The following is a 27,803-nucleotide window of genomic DNA, read 5'->3' as shown; positions in this document are numbered from 1 at the left end:
GTGCCCCCACACATAATGTCCCTTTGCCCCCTCACATGTATTGCCCAGTGCTCCCTCACATATAATGCCCTGTGCCCCCTCACATGTAATGCCCCTGTACCCCCACACATGTATTGCCCCAGTGCTTCCTCACATATAATGCCCTGTGCCCCATCACATGTAATGCGCCTGTGCCCGCACACATATAATGCCCCTGTGCCCCCTCACATTGCAGGAGCGAGATGTAGCTACTTCACAGCCTGCAGCGTGAAAGTTGCCTGAGTGGTGGATTGCGCTACAGAACCTGGTACCTTTCCTGCCTAGCACCAGCACTTGCATCAAATACCTCGGACAGGTTAACCTGCTGCCGATTCCAGGAAGCTGCTCCACCATCACTTTAAACCACGCGCTTATTGCTGTTGTGTCTATATACACAACAGTACAAGGTGAGCAAGATTACTTACTTGTTTTACAGCCTTACCACATACATATTTACATTGTTCCAAACGTATTGCCCTATGAGGAGCTCTGCTCTATCTTTTTCTCCATAGAATACATTCCCTCACATGTATGGCCCCTGTGCCCCCTCACATATAATGCCCTGTGCCCCCTCACATGTATTGCCTCTGTGCCCCCTCACATGTATTGCCCCTGTGTCCCATCACATATAATGCCCCGGTGCCCCCCCACATGTATTGCCCCAGTGCCCCCTCACATATAATGCCCTGTGCCCCCTCACATGTAATGCCCCTGTGCCCCCACACATATAATGCCCCTGTGCCCCCTCACATATAATGCCCTGTGCCCCCTCACATGTATTGCCTCTGTGCCCCCACACATAATGCCCCTGTGCCCCCTCACATATAATGCCCTGTGCCCCCTCACATGTATTGCCCCTGTGCCCCTCACATATAATTCCCCTGTGCCCTTCACATACAATGCCCAGTGCCCCAAACATAGTAAAAAAAACACTGGTGTCACCCGATGCAGTATTCCCCCCCCCCCTCCCCCATCACAACGCCACTGCTCGAGTTCAGACCTGAAATTAACTTGCAACTTTTTGTATTTTGCGACATTCGCTCATTATAAATTTGTGACCACTGCAAAGTGAACTCTGAAAATTCCTTAGGTAGGGCTGTTTGCAAATTTATGCTTACCCACAAAATTCGCACCAAAAAGTGTTTTTATATGTCCGGAGAAAAACACAACCGTAATTACATCAAGGTATACTTATTGGAAGGTATCACTCCAAAAAACAACTTCTAGTTATCCTACCACATGGAAATGTCAGAAGATGACATCATGTTCAGTAGGCCCATACATACATATATTCATACTAATACACCAACATATACCATTATTATATGGGAACTGTAATTTGGCACTGTAATGTAGTATTATGAGAGCGTTATGTTCTTTTAACGTATGTGCACTACTGAGTGAACACGGTATGGAAGCATTATGGCAGTAGTATATGGGAACTGAAAAACATCGCTATATACTGTATTATAGGGGAAATCTGTCATCAGTGTCACCTGCACTAACCTGTCAGTACAGATAGGTAGTGCAGGTGACACTGATGACAACCATATTTACCTGATACTGTTCCGTGCTCCTGTTCTCCCGCAATCTTCCTTCATATCTTCCATTCCAGGGCTGACTTGGAGCATGGGTGGAGCTTCCTCACATCCCTGCTGCTGTTTGCTAGCAGCGGGGAAGCAGCAGCGGTGACATCACTAAGCTCCGCCCATACTCCAAGTCGGCCCCGTACCAGAATATATGGAGAAAGATAGTGGGAGAACGAGAGCACAGAACGGAATCAGGTAAGTATGGTTATCATCAGTGTCACCTGCACTACATGTCTGTACAGACAGGTAAGTGCAGGCAACACTGATTACTGATAATAACATTGCTATATATTGTATGAAATATAGGTAGCACAGTGGCCCCTCAAATTATATCGGCCTCAACATACAATATCTCTAACATACAATGATCTTTTTTGGACCATTGTAACTTGACACCAGACATACACTGGCAGTCCAGATCGGCAAAACGTATTAATGGCTGGAGAAACCAATCCGAATGGGCATTTCACTGGTAAAACACCTGTATTACTGAAGTGCATGCACTGACTGGTGTCTACTGTACAGGGAGGTATTACATATTCTGTACTACTCTTAACCTGTGCCAGAGTTAGATGCTCCTTTGGACACCAGTGGAGAGATTTATCAAAACCTTTGCAGAGGAAAAGTTGACCAGTTGCCCATAGCAACCAATCAGATTGCTTCTTTCATTTTTGAAAAGGCCTCTGAAAAATTAAAGAAGCGATCTGATTGGTTGCTATGGGCAACTCAGCAACTTTTCCTCTCGACAGGTTGTGATATATCTCTCCCAGGCGTCTCTTTTACTGTGTGCACTGTACAGGACCCTGAAGAAGATCCTGTCCTCTAAATTGACAGTGATTTACATCTTCTAGCAGCTCTTTCTTACATATATATACCGTATTTTTTGCCCTATAGGACGCATCGGCATATAAGACGCACCCAATTTTAAAGGTGCAAAATCTAGAAAAAAAAGATTCTGATCCCAACAGTGATCTTCAACCTGCGGACCTCCAGATGTTGGGAGTTGTAGTTTTGCAACATCTGGAGGTCTGCAGGTTGAAGACCACTGGTAGGAGGTAATACTCACGTGTCCCCGCCGCTCCGGACCCGTCACTGCTACGTACGCCGCTCCTATTGGATGACAGGACGGCGTGCGCGACGACGTGATGACGTCGAAGGAGAGCGCCGGCCATGCAGGATCCCGGCACGGAGCAGACACCGAGGAGGCAGGTAAGGTCCCTCCCGGTGTCCTGTAAGCTGTTCGGGATGCCGCGATTTCACCGTGGCGGTCCCGAACAGCCCAACTGAGCAGCCGGGTTAGTGTCACTTTCGCTTCAGACGCGGCGGTCAGCTTTGATCGCCACGTCTGAAGGGTTAATACAGGGCATCACCGCGATCGGTGATGCCGTGCATTAGCCGCGGGTCCCAGCCGTTGATGGCCGCAGGGACCGACCCCATAGGTGTGTGTATTCGCCGTATAAGACGCACCAACTTTTCCCTCCCAGATTTGGGGAAGAAAAAGTGCGTCTTATACGTCGAAAAATACGGTATATATACATATATATATATATATATATATATATATATATATATATATATGGACTTGCTTTATCTTTATTTGTTATCTACATATTTTTCTTTAATCCTAACTATTTTCTGATGACATTTTTGGGCTTCAGAACCAATTACCAGGTTTCCATAGACTTATGGTCTAATATACAATGGCACTATGGCACTATGTGCCAGTTTTATGTGGGATCTGAATAACAGTATTATATATACACCATAAGACAGTTATGTGTGCTCTGAATAACATTGTTTTACATGTGCTACTGTATTATCTATCAAGTGTATGTATCGTATGGTTGTGTTGTTTAGGCAATGCAGGACACTGGGATTTATACACTATATTGCACTGTTATTTATTTCCTGGTTGGTGGTATTATAATCAATGGAATTATTACTTTTAACCAGTTTAACGCTTTCCTACTTTTCACAAAAGGAAAAAAAAGAAAACCATTTTGTCCAGGTGCCTTCACAGCCCTTGGTCCAGCCTTGAGCAGGATATTTTATCGGAAATTCTCAGGCTGTAGACTTCACTTTAAGGCCAGGGTTACACACCAACAGCAGATCACATCTCAACACATCCAAAATATTTGTGCAACTTGTTTGTGACTTTATTCCTGTTCTGATTAGGGTGTAAAAAAAAAAAAAAGCTTAATCACAGATAGTCGCCAGGTCTCAGTTGCACGTGACTTGCATTGAGGAGACGTTCAACTAAAAATCCATCAATGGATATTGTGTGTTGGATATGTAGTTTCAAGGTTGTGTCATGTCGCAAGTTGCATCTCAACCACATTGACAATGATTAGATGCGATGCAACATTGTGATCTTCAGGTTACACAACTAAAGTTGCCATGTAGCCCTACTGTAAAACTGTGAAGACCTTTTAGATGTCTGGAGATGGCTCAAATTTTGTTCACTGGTTGCACAGAATTCTTCTCTGATCGAGTCTCAAGATAAGAGATAAATTGCCCGAAGCCGAGCAGATTTATCAGGTCAAATACTGGTCACTCCGGCCAGTTTTACCAGTTTATGGAGTGGGATTAAAGGGCACTTAAGTCCATCAAGAAACCTCTTTTTTGTTTTATGTAAAAAAAAAAGATGTGAGCAAATGTAAAAAGTTACTTTCTTACCCAAATACCCCTAATATTGACATTTCTGAGACATCTTGGTCCTTTATACAGGCAAGATATGATGGGTTACACTGACAAACCCTGTTTTCCTTATTTTCCTATAGATGTTACCAAGATAGAGAAACATCATAGTGCATGGTTCTACTTCAGAGCTGCACTCACTATTCTGCTGGTGTAGTCACTGTGTACATACATTACGGTGACAACTTGCGCTCCGGCCACTCACTCTGGCCGTGAGCGCATTGTCCCCCTCTCTTCCCCAGCTGGTGCGGCTGGGATTTGCATTGTGGGATCCCAGCCCGTCACTCACCTCAGTCCTCAGCTGCTTCCTCTCAGCTCCAGCACGCATGCCCCCACCTCCTAGGGCACGCGCTGGAGCTCTTACATTTAAAGGGCCAGTGCGCCCGTAATAATGCTTTGCACCTGTGATACAAGTTTCTGCACCTCCCACATACCTCTGCCGGATCTTTGTTTGCTCCAGTGCCTTAGAGAAAGCTATATACTGTGTTTCCATGCCATGTACCATACCTTGTATTAAGTGACCTGACCATGTACCTTGCCGCCTGCCTACTGAACTTCTGCTATGTTCCTGTTTACGCTTCCGTGCTTCCTGCCCTGACCTCCTGCTATCCAGACTATGTCCTGTCTCATCACCTCAGGGATTTGGTCCTGAGGAGAGATCCTGGGAGCCCGAGGAGAACATCCTGGATTGTGGTCTGCGCAAAAGTTTTCTCAACCCCAAAAGGAGGGGGAGACCAAAGAGGGGTACTGTGACAACTTGCGCTCCAGCCACTCACTCTGGCCATGAGCGTATTGTAGGGGGACAATACGCTCATGGCCAGAGCTGGGATTCGCATGGCCTCAGTCCTCCGCTGCTTCCTCCCCACCTCCTAGGGCGCACGCGTGCCGAAGCTCTTAGATTTAAAGGGCCAGTGTGTCCGTAATTATGGCTTGCACCTGTGACACATTCATACGTTTCTGCACCTCCCACATACCTCTGCTGGATCTTTGTTTGCCCCAGTGCCGTAAAGAAATCGATATACTGTGTTTCCTTGCCGTGTACCAGACCTTGTATTCCGTAATCTGACCGTGTACCTTGCCACCTGCTTACTGACCTTCTGCTACGTTCCTGTTTACGCTCCAGTGCCACCTGCCCTGACCTCCTGCTATCTAGACTACATCCTGTCTCATCCCTCCTGTGCCTCACATCAACTCAGCCACCTGTGTGGTCAAGTCGTGCCAGGGGTACTGACCCGGGTGCCACCTGCCAAAGCAAGACCATCCCGCTTTGCGGCGGGCTCTGGTGAAAACCAGCGGCACCTTAGACTCAACTCCTTGACATGGCCCGGGTCATCTGCCACACAGGTCCAGTGGATCTACTACCTCCCATTTTCCTGTCTAAACTACAGCGGTGAGTCTAACAATTACATTACTTATCCTGTACTGATCCTGAGTTATATCCTGTATTATACTCCAGAGCTGTACTCACTATTCTGCTGGTGGAGTCACTGTGTACATACATTACATTACTTATCCTCTACTGATCCTGAGTTATACCCTGTATTATACTCCAGAGCTGTACTCACTATTCTGCTGGTGGAGTCACTGTGTACATACTTTTGATTACTTATCCTGTACTGATCCTGAGTTACATCCAGTATTATACCCAGAGCTGTACTCACTATTCTGCTGGTGGAGTCAGTTACATCCAGTATTATACCCAGAGCTGTACTCACTATTCTGCTGGTGGAGTCACTGTGTACATACATTACTTATCCTGTACTGATCCTGAGTTATATCCTTATTAGAAGTTGAATCATTCAGTATATAAACTTTAAGATAGGGTTTAGAGGTAAATGTATACTATACAATTGTTAATTTTCTCAGCAGGTAAGGTGAATGTGTTAATTCAGACGTTCAGGACGCAAGAGAAGTGGCTGTGTCTTTAATGCAAAGCAATGAATATGGGAAAATAAGACGGTTGCACAGATCACACCTAGGAAGTTCATGTGACTCTGTATAAATTTATTTCAGCTGCACCTACGACTGTGTGACTGATTCAGTTCCTGTGGTGGTAACTCACATTGCAGACAGCACCTGGGGCGATTCTCTGATCTCATCTTCCTCCTTAAAGGGGTACGCCAGCCCTAATACATCTAATCCCCTATCCAAAGGAAAGGGGATAAGATGTATGATCGTGGGGGTCCGCCGATGGGGAGCCCCGCAATCTGTTAATCCGCACCCACCTTTGTGAGCTCTCCGCAGTGCTGGAGGCTCAGAGTGTGAAGCGTGACAACCACAAGGCCGGAGTATCGTGACGTCACGACCCGCCCCCTCAATGCAAGCCTATGGGTGGAGGCGTGACGGATGTATTAGGGCTGGAGTACCCCTTTAACCTGATCCTTCCATCTTCTTCTTTTTATGTCTTAAAGAGATATTTTTGAATTTGCAGTTGAGAAAGGTGATACCCAAGCATCTTAAAACATGAAGCAAGTGATGCAAGGTACGCCACATGATTATTGTGGAAATTTGTCTTACTTGTTGCTGAGATATACTTGGTCTTGGAGCAACCACACACACGACCTGCCATTGTGGTATCTTCTGTCATGTGTGTCCATGGTTTATCCAGTCTTGGTTCACTTGCTACGATGATTTGGAAAAAAACTAGTGCTGCTGTTTAGGAAATACTGGTGCCACACATTAGGGCCCCAACATTCTGCTTGTGGTCAAAGAAACATAGAATATGTCAGAAGAGAAGAATAATTTGGCTCATCTAGTCTGCCCAATATTCTTACTATCTTTAATAGTCCCTGGCCCTATCTTATATGGAGGATAGCCTTATACCTATCTCTATCTTATATAAGGGATAGACTTTTATGCCTATCCCATGCATACTTAAAGAGTACCTCTCATCAAATAAACTTTTGATATATTTTAGATTAATGAATGTTGAATAACTTTCTAATAGCATGTTAATGTAAAATATTCTTCTTTCTATTTAATTTTTCCCGATCAGTCCTGTCAGCAAGCATTTCTGACTCATGCTGGAGTCCTAAACACTCAGAGCTGCCAGTCTGCTTTGTTCACAGCCAAACAGGCTGTGAACAAAGCAGGCTGGCAGCTCTGAGTGTTCTCCTTTGTGAACAAAGCAGACTGGCAGCTCGTAGTGTTTAGGACTCCAGCATGAGTCTGAAATGCTTGCTGCCAGGACTGGTAGGGAGACCCCTAGTGGTCATTTCTTCAAAGTGGAAAATTAAATAGAAGCATATTTTTTAATAACATGCAATTGTAAAGTTATTCTGCATACATTAATCTATAATATATCAAAAGTTTTTTTGATGAGAGGTACCCTTTAAACTCCTTCACTATATTTGCAGCTACCACTTCTGCAGGAAGGCTATTCCATGCATCCACTACTCTCTCAGTAAAGTAATACTTTCTCATATTACTTTTAAACCTTTGCCCCTCTAATTTAACACTACGTCCTCTTGTGTAGTTTTTTTTTATTTTAAATATGCTCCCTTTTTTATGTTGATTCCCATCCCTAATGTGTTTAAAAGTTTCTTATCATATCCCGTCTGTCTCGTCTTTATTCTACACATGATAAGGTCATTTAACCTTTCCTGAAAAGTTTTATCCTGCAATCCAATCCATGTACTAGTTTGGTAACTCTTCTCTGAACTTTTTCCAATGTATCTATATCCTTCTAGAGATACGGTCGCTAGTACTGATCACAATACTCCAAGTGAGGTCTCACCAGTGCTTTGTACAATGGCATGAGCACTTCCCTCTTTCTATTGATAATACCTCTCCCTTTACACCCATGAATACTTCCTCCTATCTATTGCTAATACCTCTCTATATACCCATGAGCATTTCCCTCTTTCTACTGCTAATACCTCTCCCAATACACCCAAGCATTCTGTTAGCATTCCCCGCTGCTCTATTACATTGTCTGCCGACCTTTATGTGTTATGAAATAATGACCCCTAAATCCTTTTCCTCAGATTAGGAGTGAGATTAGGACTGTATCAAATATTCTATATTCTGCCCTTGGGTTTTTACGCTCAAGGTGCATTATTTTGCACTTATCCACAAAGACGCTCAAGTCACCACCTTTAACTATGACTTGCAATTGTTGCCTTCTGCTGTGCAGAGGAAAGATGAACACATTATCTGAAAGTCCATTAGGACATGGCCACCATGTGATATTGCATTAATAGTCACAAGATGTCAGGTCTCAGCTCTTCCTAACGCAGTGATCATGTAGTGTATGTATTTCTAGAATACAGTGATCATAGTTCTGCATGGGAGGACTGACTATTTGGACATGGTAATGGGTCTGGCTGTAAAAATGGAGCATATGATTATTGCTGCCCAGGTGGCCGAATAGGGGAAAACTAGCTGACCAGTAGGCATCTGACCAAAGGGATTCCCTAGGATCATGAGAACTAAGACCCATTGTTGGTCCCCCATGTGAACATCCTTGCAGCATGCTTGGCCACTACGCCATTCACTGTCTATGGAACTTAACCATAACTAAACCGTTGTACGGCTAGGACATAGCTTTTCATTCTCAATCTATATATTACATTTTTTATTTTTAGATTTTAGGTAGAAGTAGACTATAAGGTGGTGTTTTTTTGTTTGTTTGTTTTTTTGTTGTCTTTTTTGTTTTACATATGACCCATTATATATTTCTGTTGTCTCTATATGCTGTTACAGGTAAAGAGTTTTAGTCAGTCTAAAGTGACCTTCAATCTTTTTTTCCCTCTCCCCTAGATATTATGGTAAGGCATGGATTTGGGGGGCTGTCACGGCTCTGCAGGATTTAATTGCAGGATGTTATAGAGAGAAAAGTCGTCGATATATCCGGAAGTTTTGCTGCAGCCTTTCATCCAGCACATGCAGGATGTGGAGTGTGTGCTGCTCTGTGCACCAGTTATAAAAGCACAAATTTAGAAAGTGTCCAAATTAGGAGCAATCAGATTTTTTTTTTTTTTTTTACTGTGGAGATCCTGTTGTGGGTGGAGTGTGGAATGCAGAACACAAGAAAAGACCACAGACATTTTTGGGTTGATTATCTATAATTACTTGGAAGGGCTGAAAGCAGCTTGTATTAACCCCCCGGGGTGAACTGACTGACAACGACTCTTCTTTATAGTTCTTATCCTGTCTTCCTCCATTAAACAACCAACAAACTAAAACCCAACGCAGCAGGTAAGAGGTGCTAATGCCTAATCACTGAGCATTGTCTCCAGGTAATGCAGGTGAAGCCTTCGAATCCAGCCCGGGACATGCAGGTAGTCACAGGAATTCTAAGGACAATGAAGAACAGAAACCCAATCATTCCCAGCAATCACTGAGGGTATTTACTAACATTAACAATAATGTATTCAGATGATACAGTAAGGGGATAAAAGGTCTGTTCTTATATTATTTAGGTGAAAGAGCAGTGCAAGGGTAGTATAGCTGTGAAAAAAGGCTATTCCTGTTGGAAAGTCTCTATGTGATGAGAACGATCTCATCCAGAATTAATTTCCTGATGATCCAAAGCTGTTTTGTCCAGGCCAAGATAACTCACTTAGATACTCTGACATCCCTGGTGGGCCAGTGATATAACATTCAGTCCATAGTGAGCCAGTAGTGCAGCATCTTTTTATTGGTTATACAATAGTTCCGATTCTAATTCTTCGAGATCCAGCAATGTCTTGTCCGGTCCCTGATTACTTTCTAAGGAGTCCTGTCATCACTAGCGGCCCTGCAGCATAGTATCCAACCATTAGTAATCCAGTACTGCAGGATCTAGTCATGAAGCTATGTTCACATGGCAGAATTTACGTGTGGAATTCCACATTGGAATTCCACACTGAGATTTCGTAGCAGATTCCTATTGCTGAGTGGTCCAGCAGTATAATATCCATAGTGGCCCAGCAGTATAATATCCAGTCCTTAGCAATCCAGTAGTAGTGTTTCTCGCGAATATTCGCAAATCGAATTTTATTCGAGAATATCGCATATTCGCGAATTTGCAAATATTCGCGAATATAGCATTATATATTCGAAATTACGAATATTCCCTTTATTTAATTTTTTTCACAGTACACATCACAGTGATCATCCCTCTCTGCTCCTCCAGCTTGTGTGGTCTAAAGAAGGCTCTAATACTACTGTGTGAGGCCGCCGGGCGAATATTCGCATATGCGAATATTCTTGAATATTGATCCCTCCCTTCTGCTGCTTCTATCAAGTTACACTGGTATACTTGCTATAAAGTTCATACATTTGTAATCACATATGCAAATTTTCGTATATCCAAATTTTTGCATTTGCGGAAAAAAGTTAATATTACGAATATGCGAATTTAGCGAATATATGATGAATATTCGTCCATATATTTGCGAAATATCACAAATTCGAATATGGCTTATGCCGCTCGACACTATCCAGTATTGCATAATCTACAGTACTTATTGATGATATGATAGTTCATTTTACAATCCCTGAAGGTCCAGTGGTGCTTTGTGCAGTATCTTTATTTTTTTTTTTCAATGTTTTATTAGGATTTTCATACAAAAACAAGGAGGAAGGGACACAGAAACCTTAAAAAAAAGGGGAAGGGGAAAGGGAGGGGAAGGAGTAAAAATACAAAAACACAAAAACAATGCTTCCATCATGAAGAATATGAATGTAACATAGAAAAATTCTGGGTAAGCAACAATTCAGAGAAAATGCATATAAACAAATCTCCTGTAGTTTAAAGGAGAAATAGGCTCATAAGACATAGCTTAGAAGCTTTGTGCAGTTTCTAAATAGTTCAATAAAGTATGATCTTATCCCTGGTGGCCCAGTGGTACAGTGTCCAGTCCCTGATGACTCACTTTGACATCCATAGTGGCCCAGCTGTACAATATCCAGTCCTTAGTAATCCAGTGCATAATCTACTTATTGATGATATGATAGTTCAACTTCCAATCCCTGCAGGTCCATTGGTTCTTTGTGCAGTTTCTAATAGTTCAATAAAATATGATCTTATCCCTGGTGGTCCAGTGATACAGTGTTCAGTCTCTAGTAATCCAGCAGAATGGCATCTAGTGCCTTTTTCCCAGTAATACATCTTATAGTTTCTAGTGAAAAAAACTTAGGAAATTTGAACCAGTATAGCAAAGTCTTTTGTGGCAGATTAGCTCCACCCCCATTTCCTTCTTGGCTCAGTAATGCAGCAATCAGTCCTTGGTGACACAGTAGAGAAATATCTGATTTATCATTACACAAGGGTTCCTGAATATGGAATTGCACCATACCTAGCAACCCAATGTCCTGTCCCTGGTGATCCAAAAGGGCTACAGCTAGTCCCTGTTGACCAAGTTGCTAGTATTATAGGTACCAGTGGAGTAAATGCAAGCCTTGATACAGCATCCAGTTTTAGTGATACAGTGGTAATGAATCCAGTTCCTAATGGCCTAGTTCTGGCTTGTCAGGGTCCCTGGTGATTTACTACAGTACTATCCTGGTGGACTAGTTGCATAGTGTATAGCCATAGACATCCAATAATGCATCATTTAATCCCTGTTAAACCATGGGTACAGCCTTATACAATGCATTGGAGCAATAAAACAATCCTTGTAATGCATAGCCAAATCCTATGTGATGCAATGGTACTGCATTTAGTCCTTGTTGATCCAAAGGGGTTGATCAGCAGAGTTGAATGGTACCTTGAATGGTCAGCCGGGACACAGACAAACTCCTTGGCAGGGAGCAGTGCTGAGCTTGTCTGTGTCCTGGCTGCAGTCTGAGATTTAGGACTCCAGCATAAGTCTGAAATCTATTAAAAAAAAGGACTTTTTTTTAATGAAAGGTACCCTTTAAACATCCCTGGTGGTCATGTAGATGTTTGTCTAGCTGGTAACTTACTACCAATACCTAATTCCTTTAATCCACTGGTTACCTGACTCTAACTTCAGTAGTTTTGTCATTCTGGTTTTCTTTGTGTGCAATTTTTCTTACATTTCTTCTTGTACCATATATTTTCACAATGATAGGTAGTTGGTGTTTTCCCTTCAATGTGCCACTTTCTATTAGGTCCATCTCCATCTGAAAACCAAGCAATGGAAACAAAAGTTGCCATTCAGAGGTTTACGCTTTTGCTATAATGCCCTATCAACTAGCGCTCATCGCTTGGTCTCTGATGTGCGACCTGTAACAGGTGTTCATTGCCCGTTCTTCTCCTGTGGCCGGAAATGAGCTATGTAGACTGAGTCAAAGAAATCATCTGGACCATCATTACATGTTCTGGGTACTTAGGTTAATCCGAAAACAGATGTTGCTCTTTAAAACTCCGGAGGCATGGAACGTATTAGTTACAGCCCTTGATTTTACTGTTTATTAATAATTTCCACCACCACCCTGTTAATGAAATAAAGCAGAGACGTTTCATGAGCCGCCTGCAAACCACGGCCCGGGCCAAATTGGGTTATTGTCAAGATATGATTGATATCCAGATACACAGAGGAGCTATAAAGTATCCATTCCTTATATCTACAGTACCTAACATCTATTCATCTATCCATCTCATTTCTATATATTTCAAATCTATGTATCTATCTATCTATTGGAGCTATCCTTAAAAAAAATGCTAACATTTTGTACAAAAATTAGTATGTTTAAAAGTATCATCTTCTGACCCCTATAACTTTTTTATTGTTCCGCATACAGGGATGTATAAGGGCTTATTTTTTCGCGACGTAAACTGTAGTTTTTAGTAGGACTATCGGGGCCATTTTTGTTTTGATGGCACCTTTTTTATCGCAGTTTATGAATTTTTTTCTAGTATATGAAGTGACCAAATATCTGCATTTCTGGACTTTGTTTTTTTATTTTATGCTTTCGCCTTTCACTGTTTGTAATTTAATTAATGTTATATTTTATTAGTTCAGTCATTTAGGCACGCAGCGATACCACATATGTTTCTGTTTTTTTTTTTACATTATTTTATTTGAAAAATGGTAAAAAGGGGGGTGATTCAAACTTTTATTAGGGAAGGGGATCACATTTATTACTTATTTTTTACTATAACATTTAATCTTTGGATTGCATACACTGATCAATGCTTCTCCATGGGAGAGCATTGATTAGTGTTATCGGTGCTCTAGTGCTTCAGCCTGGCATAGGTAACTGCAAGTTTGGAACACCCATCGGATGGCAGGGAGGAAGACCTCCCGCTGTCTTCTCAGCTGATCGGGATGCCGCTGTTTCACTGCATCAGTCCCGATCAAACCGATGAGCTAGCCAGAAACCGGATTTACCGCTTTTAGACGCCACAATCAACTTAGATTGTGGAGTCTAAAGGGTTAATGCCAGACATCAGGTGATGTTCGGCATTAGCCGTGGGCCCGGCTGCTGACCAACCGGGTATGATGCACACTCAGCTCCTGAGCGTGCGTCATACAGCGGGAGCCCGTAGTGGATGTAAATATACGTCCATTTGCGGGAAGGGGTTAATATCTAGACTTTGCTAGCAAAAGTGACTACACCCCTAAGTGTAAATGTCGAAATTGTGCCCAAAGTATTTTGTGTGGCCACGATTATTTTCCAGCATTACCTTAAGCCTCTTGGGCATGGAGTTCACCAGAGCTTCGCAGGTTACCACTGAAGTCCTCTTTTAATCCTCCATGATGACATCACAGAGCTGGTGGATGTTAGAAACCTTGCCCTCCCCCACTTTTCATTTGAGGATGCCTCAAAGATCCTCACTAGGGTTTAGCTCTGGATACATGCTTTGCCAGTCACCTTTGTCCATCACCTTTACCCTCAGCTTCTTTAGCAAAGCAGTGGTGGTATTGGAGATGTGTTTGGGGTAACCATGTTGAATACTGCCTGCGGCCAGTCTTTTAGAGGAGAGGATCATGCTCTGCTTTATTATGTCACAGAACATGTTGGCATTCATGGTTGGCATATGCTTCCAAGTGCCAGCATATATCCCCAGACCATGACACTCCCACTACCATGCTTTACTGCAGACAAGTTTATAATGGTCTCATCGGACCAAAAAACATATTGTTTGTTTTTAGCTACTGTTTGCAAGCTATCTTGTTCATCATCTTTATAAAAAGTTTCCTTCTGGGATGACAGACATGCAGACCAAGCTGATGCAGTGTTCGGCATATGGGCTGAGCACTGGCTGCCCCACACACACCTTTAACCATGCTGGTGGCACTCATACGTCTATTTCCCAAAGACAACCTCTGGATGTGACGCTGAGCATGTGCACTCAACTTCTTTGGTTGACCATGGCAAGGCTTGTTCTGAGAGAAACCTGTGTGAAACCACTGTATGGTCTTGCCAACTGTGCTGAAACTAAGTTTTAGGGTTTTGACAAACTTCTTATAGCCTAGAACATCTTTATGTAGAGCAACTATTCTTTTTTTCAGGATTTTCAGATTGTTCTTTGCCATGAGGTGCCATGTTGTACTTCCAGTGATCAGTGTCAGAGAGTGAGAGCAATAACACCAAATGTAAGACTCCTGCTTCCCATTCATACCTGAGACCTTGTAACACTAACAAGTCAAATGACAACAGGGAGGAAAAATGGCTAATTGTGCCCAATTTAGACATACAGTGATCCCTTAACTTACAATGGCCTCAATATACAATAGTTTCAACATACAATGGTCTTTTCTGGATCATTGTAACTTGAAACCAGACTCACCATACAATGCTACAGACAGTCCAGATGTGTGAAACATGTCAATGGCTGGAAGAACTGACCAATCAGAATGGGCATTCAGTGGTAAAACACCTGCATTACTGAAGCGTATGCACTGAATTCCTGTCTGGTAGCACCCTCTACAGTACAGGGTGGTACTACATGTTCTGTACTACTCTTTACCTGTACCACAGTTAGCTGCTTCTTTTGGACACCAGGTAAGGGCGGCTCCATTTTACATTTTTAGGACATTGCATGTACTGTACAGGACCCGGAAGAAGCTTCTGTCCTCTACATAGACAGTGATTTACAGCTCCCAGTAGCTCTTTCTTACCTTTATATATAAGGACTTGCTTTATCTATATTAGTTATCTACTTACTTTTCATTAATCCTCGCTTTTTCCTATTTTTGGATGACATTTTTGTGGCTTCAGAACCAATTACCAGGTTTCCTTAGAGTTATGGTCTCAACATACAATGGTTTCTGTAATGTCTGTTTATTTGTTTTTTTATTTTTCTGTTTAGGTGTGTATTCACACACTAGGATGTTCAGAGCAGTTTTCTATTCTCCCTGGATAGGGAATAGTTAATGCTCTGAATGAATGAGAACTCGGGTGTGTCTATTTTTAGCCAGACTTCTCCTGCATTCAGTGCTGGTTATTTAGTGCAATACACTATTTCTGTTTGTGCAATATTCTGATTATGTCTGCTTGAGCATTTATCTTGTATTTATCTTGTCATTTTATCTGGGGTTTTAGCCATGGTTACATAGCATGCTCCTTCTACTTTAGTCTGTGTTACATTAGTCGGCTTTAGGATTATGTTTGGTGGTTCTGCTTTGTCTGTTTTCACACTGAGTTAGCCTTGCTAGTGTTATCCATGCTCTGTATTTTATAATTCTTGTTTGGTGTCTTGGAGTCTATTAAGTTCTAGTCTTGTAACTTGAGAAATATTCTGTCTAGTATCCTGACCAGTGTTCCTCTATGTTGTAGAGTTTGGTGTTTTTATGAAGTTCTGTGTTTTATATGTCTGTTTCCTACTGGGTCAGCATTCTGACCACACGGTGGAGTGGGTCCGCTGGCCAGTAGTCTATATTGGCTTTACTATTAATGGCTACTCCTTTAGTGGAGTGGAGTGTCCAGTTTGTTTGTTCTGTGTCTCAGTGTGAACAGTGTCCTATGTTTCCTTATCATTTTGTCTGATTATATTTTGCCCTGTTAGTATTTGTATTCTGTCTGGTATGTCTGTTTGTCTAGTAGTTTTCCATTTCTGTTCTGGCCTGTGATCGACTACGTATATTATGTGTTTTTACAACACTGCATTTTAGTTCAGGGAGGGACCGGCACCCAGTTGTCGATCCACAGTTTAGGGTGGATGGGCAAGTAGGCAAGGAGAGTGGTTTTTGGGTCAGTTTAGGGCTCACTCTCCCTGTCCCCCCAGTTGGTCATGACAGTTTCAACATACAATGGATTAACCGATTAATATTGTAACTTGAGGGACCACTGTATTCACTTTGGGTGTATTCACTTTTGTTGCCAAGGTTTTGACATCAAAGGGGTATTCCAGGAAAAAACTTTTTTTTATATATATATCAACTGGCTCCAGAAAGTTAAACAGATTTGTAAATTACTTCTATTAAAAAATCTTAATCCTTTCAGTACTTATGAGCTTCTGAAGTTAAGGTTGTTCTTTTCTGTCTAAGTGCTCTCTGATGACACGTGTCTCGGGAAACGCCCAGTTTAGAAGCAAATCCCCATAGCAAACCTCTTCTAAACTCTTCCCGAGACACGTGTATACATATATACATATATGCATTCATCTATTTCATATCTATCTATATCATATCTATCTATCAATATATAACATATCGGTCTATCCAAATATATATGTACCTATTTATATCATATCTATCTAATGTTTTTCTAGCTATCATTACAAACACTTACGGTATTTATTGATTTACCCCATATCCATCTATCACAAATGAAATGAATACAGCACACTTACTTAGCCAATCAATAGTAGAAGTTCCATCATCCAAGACTGATCATAGATATCCAGAAAAGAAAGGTGCATCACTAAAAAAAAAAAAAAAAAAAAGCATTAAAGGGGTACTCCGGAGCTTAGATATCTTATTCCCTATCCAAAGGATAGGGGATAAGATGCCTGATCACGGGAGTACCGCCGCATGGGACCCCCGTGATCTTGCATGCAGCACCCTGTTTGTAATCAGTCCCCGGAGCGTGTTCGCTCCGGGTCTGATTACCGGCGACCACAGGGCCGACGGTGTGTGACGTCACGCCTCCACCCCCATGTGACGTCATGGTCCGCCCCTCAATGGAAGCCTACGGAGGGGGCATGACAGCTATCACGCCCCCTCCCGTAGGCTTGCATTGAGGGGCAGAGCATGACATCACACAGGGGCGGAGGCGTGACGTCACACGTCGTCGGCCCTGTGGTCGCCGGCGCTCCGCTCCGGGGACTGATTACAAACGGGGTGCCGCTCAAGATCACGGGGGTCCCCAGCGGCGGGACTCCCGCGATCAGGCATCTTATCCCCTATCCTTTGGATAGGGGATAAGATGTCTAAGCACCGGAGTACCCCTTTAAGAATTGTTCCATGGAGGAACTAAAACATTGCTAACAGACTTGAAATTAAACTTTTGCACCTTTTTCGGGATTTTTAAGAACCATTCTTTTCTGGATATATATCTTATATTTTTCTGTCTATTTATTAGGAATGTCCCGATACCATTTTTTTAAGACAGAGTGCAAGTACCTATATTTTAATTTTAGTACTCGCCGATACCAAGTAGGAGTACTTTTATTTTAAAGGGAATCTGACACCAGGGGGACCCGGTTTCTGGCGCTGCTTACCGTGCTGATATGTGGGTTCCTTGTGTGCAATGGAGGCGGCTGCAGTAGTATGAGCCAAGATTTCTCTCTTCTCCATTGGGCAGAACAGGGAATTTGCATTGGCGGCAAGACCAATGTCTCCGGAGCGATTGCACTGATGTTCACATGATGAGCAGCGGTAGAAACCGGGTCACCTGCACTATCTACCTATAAATTAAAGTTAGTGCTGGGGACTCTGAGGTAAAATAGCCGTTAATAGTAGGTAGTATCCCCTTGTAGGTAATATAGATAGCTGCAGACATTAGACAGCAGGGCCCCCCTTGCAGCCAGCAGCCCCCCCCCCCTTGTAGCCAACAGGACCCCAACCCCCTTGTAGCCAGCAGGACCCCCTGTAGATAGCAGTCCCACTTTGTAGCCAGCAGGACCCCCCTGAAGTTAGCAGTCCCCCTTGTAGCCAGCAGGATAACCACCTGTAGACAGAAGCCCCCCTTTGTAGTCAGCAGGACATGCCCTGTAGACAGCAGTCCCCTTTGTACCCTTTGTAGCAAGCAGAATCCCTGTGTAGATAGCAGTCCCCCTTTGTAGCAAGCAGGACCCCCTGTAGATAGCAGTCCCCCTTTGTAGCCAGCAGGACCCCTCTGTAGATAGCAGTCTCCCTTTGTAGCCAGCAGGACCCCCCTGTAGATAGCAGTCCCCCTTTGTAGCCAGCAAGACCTACCCCCCCTCCCTTTGTAGTTGCTCACTGCCGCTGCCCCGTTCTGCCATCCGCATTATGGCGTCTTATGGAGGAGCATGTGACATACACGTCACATCACTGCGCACAGCGTAACGCTACGGAGGAAGCAGAGTGACGTGTATGTCACATGCTTCTCCATAAGACGCCATAATGCGGACGGCAGAACGGGGCAGCGGCAGTGATGAGAATAGGGCTTCGGCAGGGATGCGAACCGGAAGACGGCGCAGCAAAGCACTACACCAGGTATCAGATTTGGTATCGGGGACATTAGACGAGTCCCCGATACCATGCTGATACCTGGTATCGGCCCTGATACCGATACTAGTATCGGTATCGGGACATCCCTACTATTTATCTATCTCATAACTCTCTATTATATGTATATCTGTTCAACCGTGGTCTGTGGACAAAGGTCTCAACTGATACCCAAAGGATCGATTCAACACAACTTTGCATTGCAACAAGCATGGCAACAAACATCGACAACCTCCATCAATTTCCTACTATGTTGTTTTTAGTAAATATTGTATACATTTCTATAATCCCAACCCCCTTTTTTTACTATGAGTTCTCAAACATGAGCAAAAGAGTAAAAGGACCATTCATGATACAATAAATTGTGGACAGGAGGTAGTACAGACAAAATCTTTAGGAGTCGAGCACAACACATTAGGATTTTATATTCATTCTGTTTGCTGAAAAATAAAAATAAAACAAAAGTGAAATAGAATCAGGTGCATCTTCGATGAGAACATAGCCCCAAGCGTCTGCAGAATTCCCCGAAGAAGTCACTTGACTGACACACAAACCTCACTCCGACAATATTTTAGAAATATTTGCTTAAACTTTTTTTTTGTGAAGTGAATTAAATCATTGTGACAAGTGTCTATTTTTGTCTATTTCATTTAACCAACTGAATTGTATGATTTTTCTCAACCAAAAGGATCCCTGGGGCCACACTGCTCCCTGATATCCAAGCTCACACCAAGAATACAATAAAAGGCCTGTAAGCCCAGAACATAGGGGACTTTTTTTTCTTCTATTTTATTTTGTTATATGTTGTTATATTTGTGCATACAGTGCATATATATAATTTCTTTTTACTTTTTTTAAATTATAATGTGGTATTAAAACACATCAGTTTCATAATACTGATAAAAGCAAAAAATGAATAATGTGTAACATTTTATTCACAAAATATTTAAAGAAAATTTTTAAAATTGTGCAATATTTAGATAAAGGTTTCATCCATTTATTATGTAATTTTAGGTCATCTATTTGTCTTGGAATTTACTTATTTTCTCAATGTCTTGTTTGAGCCTCTTGTACACAGCCATTAGGGATGAGCGAATCGAATCTGACGAATCCTAATTCATTACGCATTTCAGGAAAAATTTGATTTGTAAGGAATCTGAATATTGCCGCGATTTGATAAAACAAATCACTTCATTAAACTCCATTTAGTGCGGTCCAGGCTCCAGGGCATCTAAAATGGCGGCTCCACATGTGAGGACATGGGGCAAGGAATCCTGGGAAGGCGGGAAGGCAGGTAGGTGGGATGACCCTGAATCACATGCAGGATGCAGCCTATCAGCAGCCAGTCACCCCTGTGATGTCACAGCCCTATATAATCAGCAGCCATCTTGCGGCCAGCCATTCCAGCGTTTTATTTCAGAGAGAGCGTTTTAGTGCAGAGAGAGATAAAGCAGTGTGTTTGTTGCACAGAAAAACAGCTTTACCTGTATGGACCTACAGAATAAAGATAAAGTATCATTTTTACCGAAAGATAAGGTGCCATTTTTATGGATTTTTAGCTGCAAAATTGAAAGGGTTATGATTTTTAAAAGGTAAGGAGAAAAAAAAGAAAGTGCATAAACTGGAAAACTCTCCGTCCCCAAGGGGTTAAGGATGCAGGGTTTTTCCATTTTCATTTTTTCCTCATCACCTTCTAAAACTTAGAACGCTTTCAGTTTTGCACCTAAAATTCCACATTACTGCTTATTTTTTGCGCCACCAATTCTACTTTGCAGTGACATCAGTCATTTTACCAAAATATCCACAGCGAAGTGGGAAAAAAAATTCAATGTGCAACAAAATTGAAGAAAATTTGTAAATTTTTGGGGTTTCCGTTTCTACGCAGTACATTTGTCTGTGAAAATGATATCTTATCTTTATTCTATAGGTTCATACGGTTAAAATGATAAACTATATAGGTTTATATAGGTTATATAGGTTTATATAGGTTATATAGGTTTGATTTTGTTGTACTTCTAAAAAATATCATAACTACATGCAGGAAAATTTATACGTTTAAAATTGTCATCTTCTGACCCCTATAAAACTTTTTAAATTTCTGCATACGGGACGGTATGAGGACTCATTTTTTGCGCCGTGATCTGAAGTTTTTAGCTGTACCATTTTTATATTGATCAGGCTTTTTGATCGCTTTTTATTCATTTTTTCATTATATAAAAAGTGACCAAAAATACGCAATTTTGGACTTTGGAATTTTTTTGGGGCGTACACCATTGACCGTGCGGTTTAATTAATGATATATTTTTATAGTTCGGACATTTCCGCACACGGTGATACCACAAATGTTTATTTTTATTTTCACAGGTTTTTTTTTTTTAAATGGAAAAAGGGGGGTGATTCTTACTTTTATTAATGATCTTTATTAACTTTTTTTTTTTTCACACTTTTTTTTTTGCAGTGTTATAGCTCAACACTAGTGGCTATTACACTGCACACACTGATCTGCAACACAGATCATTGCCGTGCATTGACATGGCAAAGATCAGTGTTATTGGTGGTCGATTGATCAAGCCTGGATTTCAGGCTTGGAGCAATCAATCGCCGATCGGACACGATGGAGACAGGTGAGGGGACCTCTGCTTGCGTTCTAGCTGATCAAGACATTGCGATTTCACTGCAATGGTCCCGTTCAGCCCGACTGAGCTGCCGGGAAGCTTTCATTTTCATTTTAGATGCGGCGATCAACTTTGAACGCCGCGTCTAAAGGGTTAATAGTGCATGGCACAACGATCAGTGCCGCACGCTATTAGCCAAGGGCCCCGGCTTTCATTAGCCGCCGGGACTGACCTGGTATGATGCAGGGTCACAGCGTGATATACCGGGACCGGGCGCAGGGGTGCAGGTACGCCCTGCGTCCTTTAGAGGTTAATATTTTAAATTGTGAAGCCCTATGGTCTTGTCAGGCTACTGCCACCTCCAGGCTGGGTCATTCTGCCACTATATGGTCTCCTCATGCTGCTGTCACCTCCGGGCTGTGTCATTCTGTCACCATATGGTCTCCTCATGCTGTTGGCCCATTAAATTAAACTTTAAATGTTAATCTACTTAAAATCTTCAATTTAATTAAAAAAATATATCTTTAATCTTTTCAATTGTGAGGCCCTATGGTCTCGTCAGGCTGCTGCCACCTCCAGGCTGGGTCATTCTGCCACTATATGGTCTCCTCCTGCTGTTGGCACATTAAATTTTACTTTTAAAATGTTACCGTATAAGCCGACTCGAATATAAGCCGAGGCCCCTAATTTCACCCCAAAGACCCAGGAAAAGTTATTGACTCGACTATAAGCCTAGGGTGGGAAATACATCATCCCCCATGTCATCATCCCCCCTGTCATCATCCAGAGCCCTGTCATTAACACCCCCATCATCATTACCCTGTCATCATCCCCCCCTTCCCCCTTCATCATCCCCCCTTCATCATCACCGCCTGTCATCATTACCGCCTGTCATCATCCCCCCTTATCATCACCCCACTGCCATCATTTCACACACCCCCTTCATCATCACCGCCTGCCATCATCCCCCTGTCATCATCCCACCCCCCCTTCATCATCACCGCCTGTCAATCCAGTGGTCTTCAACCTGCGGACCTCCAGATGTTGCAAAACTACAACTCCCAGCATGCCCAGACAGCCATCGGCTGTCCAGGCATGGTGGGAGTTGTAGTTTTGAAACATCTGAAGGTCCGCAGGTTGAAGACCACTGCGGCCTTCGTCATCATCCAGACCCCCCTTTAGTTTTCTACTCACCTCCCCTCGGTGGGAAGGAAGGGTGAGCTGGTCCGGGCCATCTATGCTGCAGGGACCGTCCGGTGGGAGGGTTAGTCATTCCAGGCTATCCATCTTCACCGGGGGGCCCTCTTCTCCGCTCCGGTCCCGGCCCCGGACTAGTGATGTTGCCTTGACGACGACGCACAGGAACATTCATGCGCAGGGACGAACCTGTGCGTCATCGTCAAGGCAACGTCACTAGTCCGGGGCCGGGCCCGGAGCGGAGAAGAGGGCCCCCCCTCGGTGAAGATGGACAGCCCGGAATGACTAACCCTCCCACCGGACGGTCCCTGCAGCATAGATGGCCCGGACCAGCTCACCCTTCCTTCCCACCGAGGGGAGGTGAGTAGAAAACTAAAGGGGGGGGGGGTCTGGATGATGACGAAGGCCGCAGTGGTCTTCAACCTGCGGACCTCCAGATGTTTCAAAACTACAACTCCCAGCATGCCCGGACAGCCGATGGCTTTCCATGCATGCTGGGAGTTGTAGTTTTGCAACATCTGGAGGTCTGCAGGTTGAAGACCACTGAGAAGGGATTGACAGGTGGAGAGTTCACCCGAGTATAAGCATAGGGGGGTGTTTTCAGCTGAAAAACTCGGCTTATACTCGAGTATATACAATAATCTATTTAAAATCTTCAATTTAATAAAAAAAAAAATGCTTTAATCTTTTCAATTGTTAGGCCCTATGGTCTCGTTGGGCTGCTGCCACCTCTAGGCTCTGTCATTGTGCACCATGTGATCTCCTTATTATATTGGGCTTTGTGGTCATATACAAATACAGTATTAAAGTAAATGCTTTGGGCACCCGGGACATTAAAATTGTGAATCTTCAATTTAAATTAAAAAAATCTTTTCAGTTGTGAGGCCAGGCCTCAAGGGTGAATTTCCAGTCTCTATTATATGAATCTGTATTGTGGGGCCCATAGACCAAACTCTATTTCCTAAAAGTTTTGGCACCAAACAACGATTTAGTAATGAGGGATACATGTACCACTGTGGTGATATGGGGGTGCAAGAAATTCATATCACTTCATGACGCTAGGGCACCGTTAGCCTATATACGCCTTATATGGTTTTCCTAGGCCAGACACGGGGGGGGGGGGGTTAAACACATCAACGTCGGGTATGGATAACTGCCTTTTACTGAGCAGGTGCAGATGGTAGTACACACACAGTATGGAGCAGAGTAGAAGAGATGCAGTGTAACCCTTTCGGAGCTCTGTTGCCTTACTTGGACTTATGGTGCTTTTCACCACCTTGAATAATAATGATTTGAGATTTGAGACTGTAGATTTCCCACGCAGACTAGGGTTCTGACAAGGTCCAATTACTTTCACCGCCAGAGTTTGACTTTCCGGTGCACAAGGGAACACTTGCAGAATGGCGGGCTGAATTTAGAAGATATTTTGTTAGGCTTGCCTCAGGTTTTTCCACACATGACTTCACCTCCTTTCCACACTATTGCTCAGCACACTGTACAACTCTCAACTGAACTGGGGCAACTCCCCCCCCCCCCCCCCCTACACTACATACTGAACAATTTAGGGGTTCCCTTTGGGAAGACAGTCACCTGGTTTACACTGCTCCTCACTCTTAAAGGCATAGTACACAGTCAACATATTATACAGTGCATGTGGTAAACATAATAAAGTGCTTGAACATATTAAATATAACAGACAGCTTCAAAGTGGGCCCAACACACGCACACCAGGCATGCCCAAGGAGATCCGCAGCCCACAGGACAGCCTTTTGTGCTGTGACACCACACCACCATGTATGGATCATGTGGGAAATTTATTTTCACAACACCAGATCCCAGTAGAAGACAAAAGGTAAAGGTTTACCCTATCTCAGGAAAGTAGGAGGGGACAGAAAGATGGGGAGGAAGTTGTCTGGGAGTGGACAGAGCTTTCTGAAATAGTATTTTTGGAGAAAAAAATCTGGAGGTGGACAGAGGATTTTAGCTTCCCCTAAAGGTAGACAAATTAATTTGAAGGAGGGCAGAGGAAAAAAAAGTCTGGTTGGGGAAAGAGGTCTAGAGGGAACATAGGTGACTGAAGTGGACAAAATTGTCTGGTGGGGGGGGGGACATTGGGGTCTGGAGGGGACAGAAGTAGATTCTGGTACAGTCTAGACAGGGACATAAATCTAAAGAACAGAGGGAATGAGAGGTCTAGAGGGGACAGAGGTTTCTTGAGGAGGACAGAAGTATCTAAGTATCTGGAGGGGGACAAAGGTGTCTGGAAAAGGAAAAAAGTGCCTGGAGGGGGACCAAAGTGTTGGAGGGGGGCATTGGGGTCTAGAGGGGACAGAAGTGGGGTCTGGTAGAGTCTAGATAGGAACAGGAGTCTGGAGGAGGACAGAAGGCTATCCTTCATATAAGATAGGGCCAGGGACTATTAAATATTGGGCAGACAAGATAACCCACAGGGAACAGAGATGCCTGGAGCGGGACAGAAGTGTCTGCAAGAGGACAGAGAATTTAGGAGTGGTAGAGAGAATTCTAGAGGGGTCTGAAGAGGACAGAAGTGTCTGGAAGTGGCTCATTTCTCTTTCCAGATTTAGAAAATGTGACAAGCTGAGCATACAACGATCTCATTGGCTGACTATCTAAGGTGTAAGGTTACCTTTAGTCAGAGACATAATCCCCAGCAACAGTGACACCTGCAGGTTATAAAAGAAGCATGGCGAATAAGAAGAAAAAAGACAAACATTTAGTGGATTTTTTTTATCACGTACAGACAAATTAATTGTATTTATTATTAGGCATAAAACAAATAAGAATTTAATTCTTGATGGTCAAGTCCCCTTAGTTAAAGCAATAGACACCATAATAATATATGTAAATTCCGGACACTTCCGAAACTCATTATCTAACTGGCTCCAAATAAAATTGCTATTGTGGAAACAGAGAGCGAGGAGGCAATTAGACGTTTACTTAGGTTCTAAGTATTTTCTCTAAGAAGAATCTTTCTCCACAGCTGCATTTCATTTCTCACTGATTAGCCTGACCTTTCCCCCTTAAGGAAGTTGTTTAGCAAAAAGGAAAAAAAATTGGTTTAATCGTTTTAAACCCTCCCCCCTCCCCCACTTTATGGAATGTTCCGCAGCCTATAAATATTTATCTACATTTTATCTAGTCTAATGTTTTACGGAGGGGATTCTGGGATTTGTTGTGAACTTCCTGGGTGTTTTCAAATATGAGCAAAATGACATTTATAAATATGGAAAAAAAATACGAGAGTAATAAAAATATAAAAATGTTGGTTTTAAAAGGTTGGAATGCAAATGGAAATTGACATTTAATTTTTACTTCCCACATTTATCCATATCAGTATTACTACCATTAGAAATGTATTAAGGCTTTTTTTCCCACTAGGGGCAGTATTGAGAGCTTTTTAATTTCTGGTTACCTAATATCTTAGTTGCCTTATCTTTTCTAACCCTTTATGCAGCTTGCTCATTGGGACCAGGAAATGGCCAGTTTTAGACATGTACAATTCACTTCATTACAAATAGATTTTTGTTAATTTTAGTAGTTTCTGTACATTATAGAAACATAGAATGTGTCGGCAGATAAGAACTAGACTGCCCCATAATCTGAATTCTATCAATAGTCCCTGGCCCATAAGGATAGCCTTATGCTTATCCCATACCACTTCTTTAGGAAGGCTATTCCATGCATCCACTACTCTCTCAGTAAAGTAATACTTCCTGATATTACTGCAGAAACCTTTGTCCTCTTGTGGTAGTTTTTTTCTTCTTTTAAATACGCTCTCCTCCTTTACTGTGTTGATTCCGTTTATTTATTTAAAAGTTTCTATGATATCCCCTCTGTCTCTTCTTTCTTCCAAGCTATACATGTTAAGGTCCTTTAACCTTTTCTGGTACGTTTTATCCTGCAATCCATGTACTAGTTTAGTAGCTCTTCTCTGTACTCTCTCTAGAGTATCTATATCCTTTTGGAGATACAGTCTCCAGTACTGCGCACAATACTCCAAGTGAGGCCTCGCCAGTGTTCTGTACAGCGGCATGAGCACTTCTCTCTTTCTACTGCTTATACCTCTCCATATACATCCAAGCATTCTGCTAGCGTTTCCTGCTGCTCTATTACATTGTCTTCCTACCTTTAAGTCTTCTGAAATAATTACTCCTAAATCCCTCTCCTCAGATGCGGAGGTCAGGGCTGTGTCAAATATTCTCTATTCTGCCCAATGGTTTTTATACCCCAGGTGCATTATCTTGCACTTATCCACATTCAATTTCAGTTGCCAGAGTTCTGTTCATTCTTCAACTTTTCCTAAATCCTTTTCCATTTGGCGTATCCTTCCAGGAACATCAACCCTGTTACATATTTTTGTGTCATCAGCAAAAAGACACACCTTACCATCGAGACCTTTTGCAATATCACTAATGAAGATATTAAACAAAATTGGTCCCAGTACAGATCCCTGAGGTACCCCACTGGTAACAAGACCTTGCTCTGAATATTCTCCATTGACTACAACCCTCTGTTGTCTGTCATTCAGACACTGTCTAATCCACTCAACAATATGGGAGTCCAAGCTCAATGACTGTAGTTTATTGATAAGTCTTCTGTGTGGGACAGTGTCAAAAGCCTTACTAAAATCTAGACATGCAATGTCTACTGCTCCTCCGCCATCTATTATTTTAGTCACCCAGTCAAAAAAATCTATAAGATTTGTTTGACATGATCTCTCTGAAGTAAACCCATGTTGTTTTTCATCTTGCAATCCATGGCATTTTAGATGTTCTACAATCCTATCCTTTAGTAGGGTTTCCATTAATTTCCCCACTATTGATGTCAGACTTACTGGCCTATAGTTGCTTGATTCCTCCATACTACCTTTCTTGTGAATGGGCACGACATTTGCTCATTTCCAATCTTCCGGGATGAATCCTGTGACGAGTGATTGGTTAAATAAATCTGGTGCTAGCTCACCACTAAGCTCTTTTAATTATTTTGGGTGTATCCCATCAGGCCCCTGTGACCTATTTGTCTTCACTTTAAACAGTAAACGTAGAATCTCTTCCTCTATAAAGACACATGCATCAAACAATTCATTAGTCTTCCTTCCTAATTGAGGTCCTTTTTCTTCTTTTTCTTCTGTAAAA

The 27,803-nt window shown here is 42.6% G+C and overlaps 1 long non-coding RNA gene across 1 annotated transcript in view; it reads left to right on the top strand.

Annotated features, from left to right (window-relative positions):
- The first annotated feature begins 22,908 nt into the window (after nucleotides 1-22,908).
- Nucleotides 22,909-27,803, top strand: part of LOC130296842 (uncharacterized) — a 36,323-nt gene continuing 31,428 nt past the window's right edge. Inside the window, exon 1 of the long non-coding RNA XR_008849306.1 lies at nucleotides 22,909-23,007. This is a non-coding gene — a long non-coding RNA (uncharacterized LOC130296842). The remainder of the gene's footprint in view (nucleotides 23,008-27,803) is intronic.

The sequence above is a fragment of the Hyla sarda genome, chromosome 12 (genome assembly GCF_029499605.1).
Source record: "Hyla sarda isolate aHylSar1 chromosome 12, aHylSar1.hap1, whole genome shotgun sequence".
Taxonomy (NCBI): Eukaryota; Metazoa; Chordata; class Amphibia; order Anura; family Hylidae; genus Hyla; species Hyla sarda.
The sequence above is the reverse complement of the archived record's forward strand: the minus strand, read 5'-3'. Positions and strand labels throughout refer to the sequence as shown.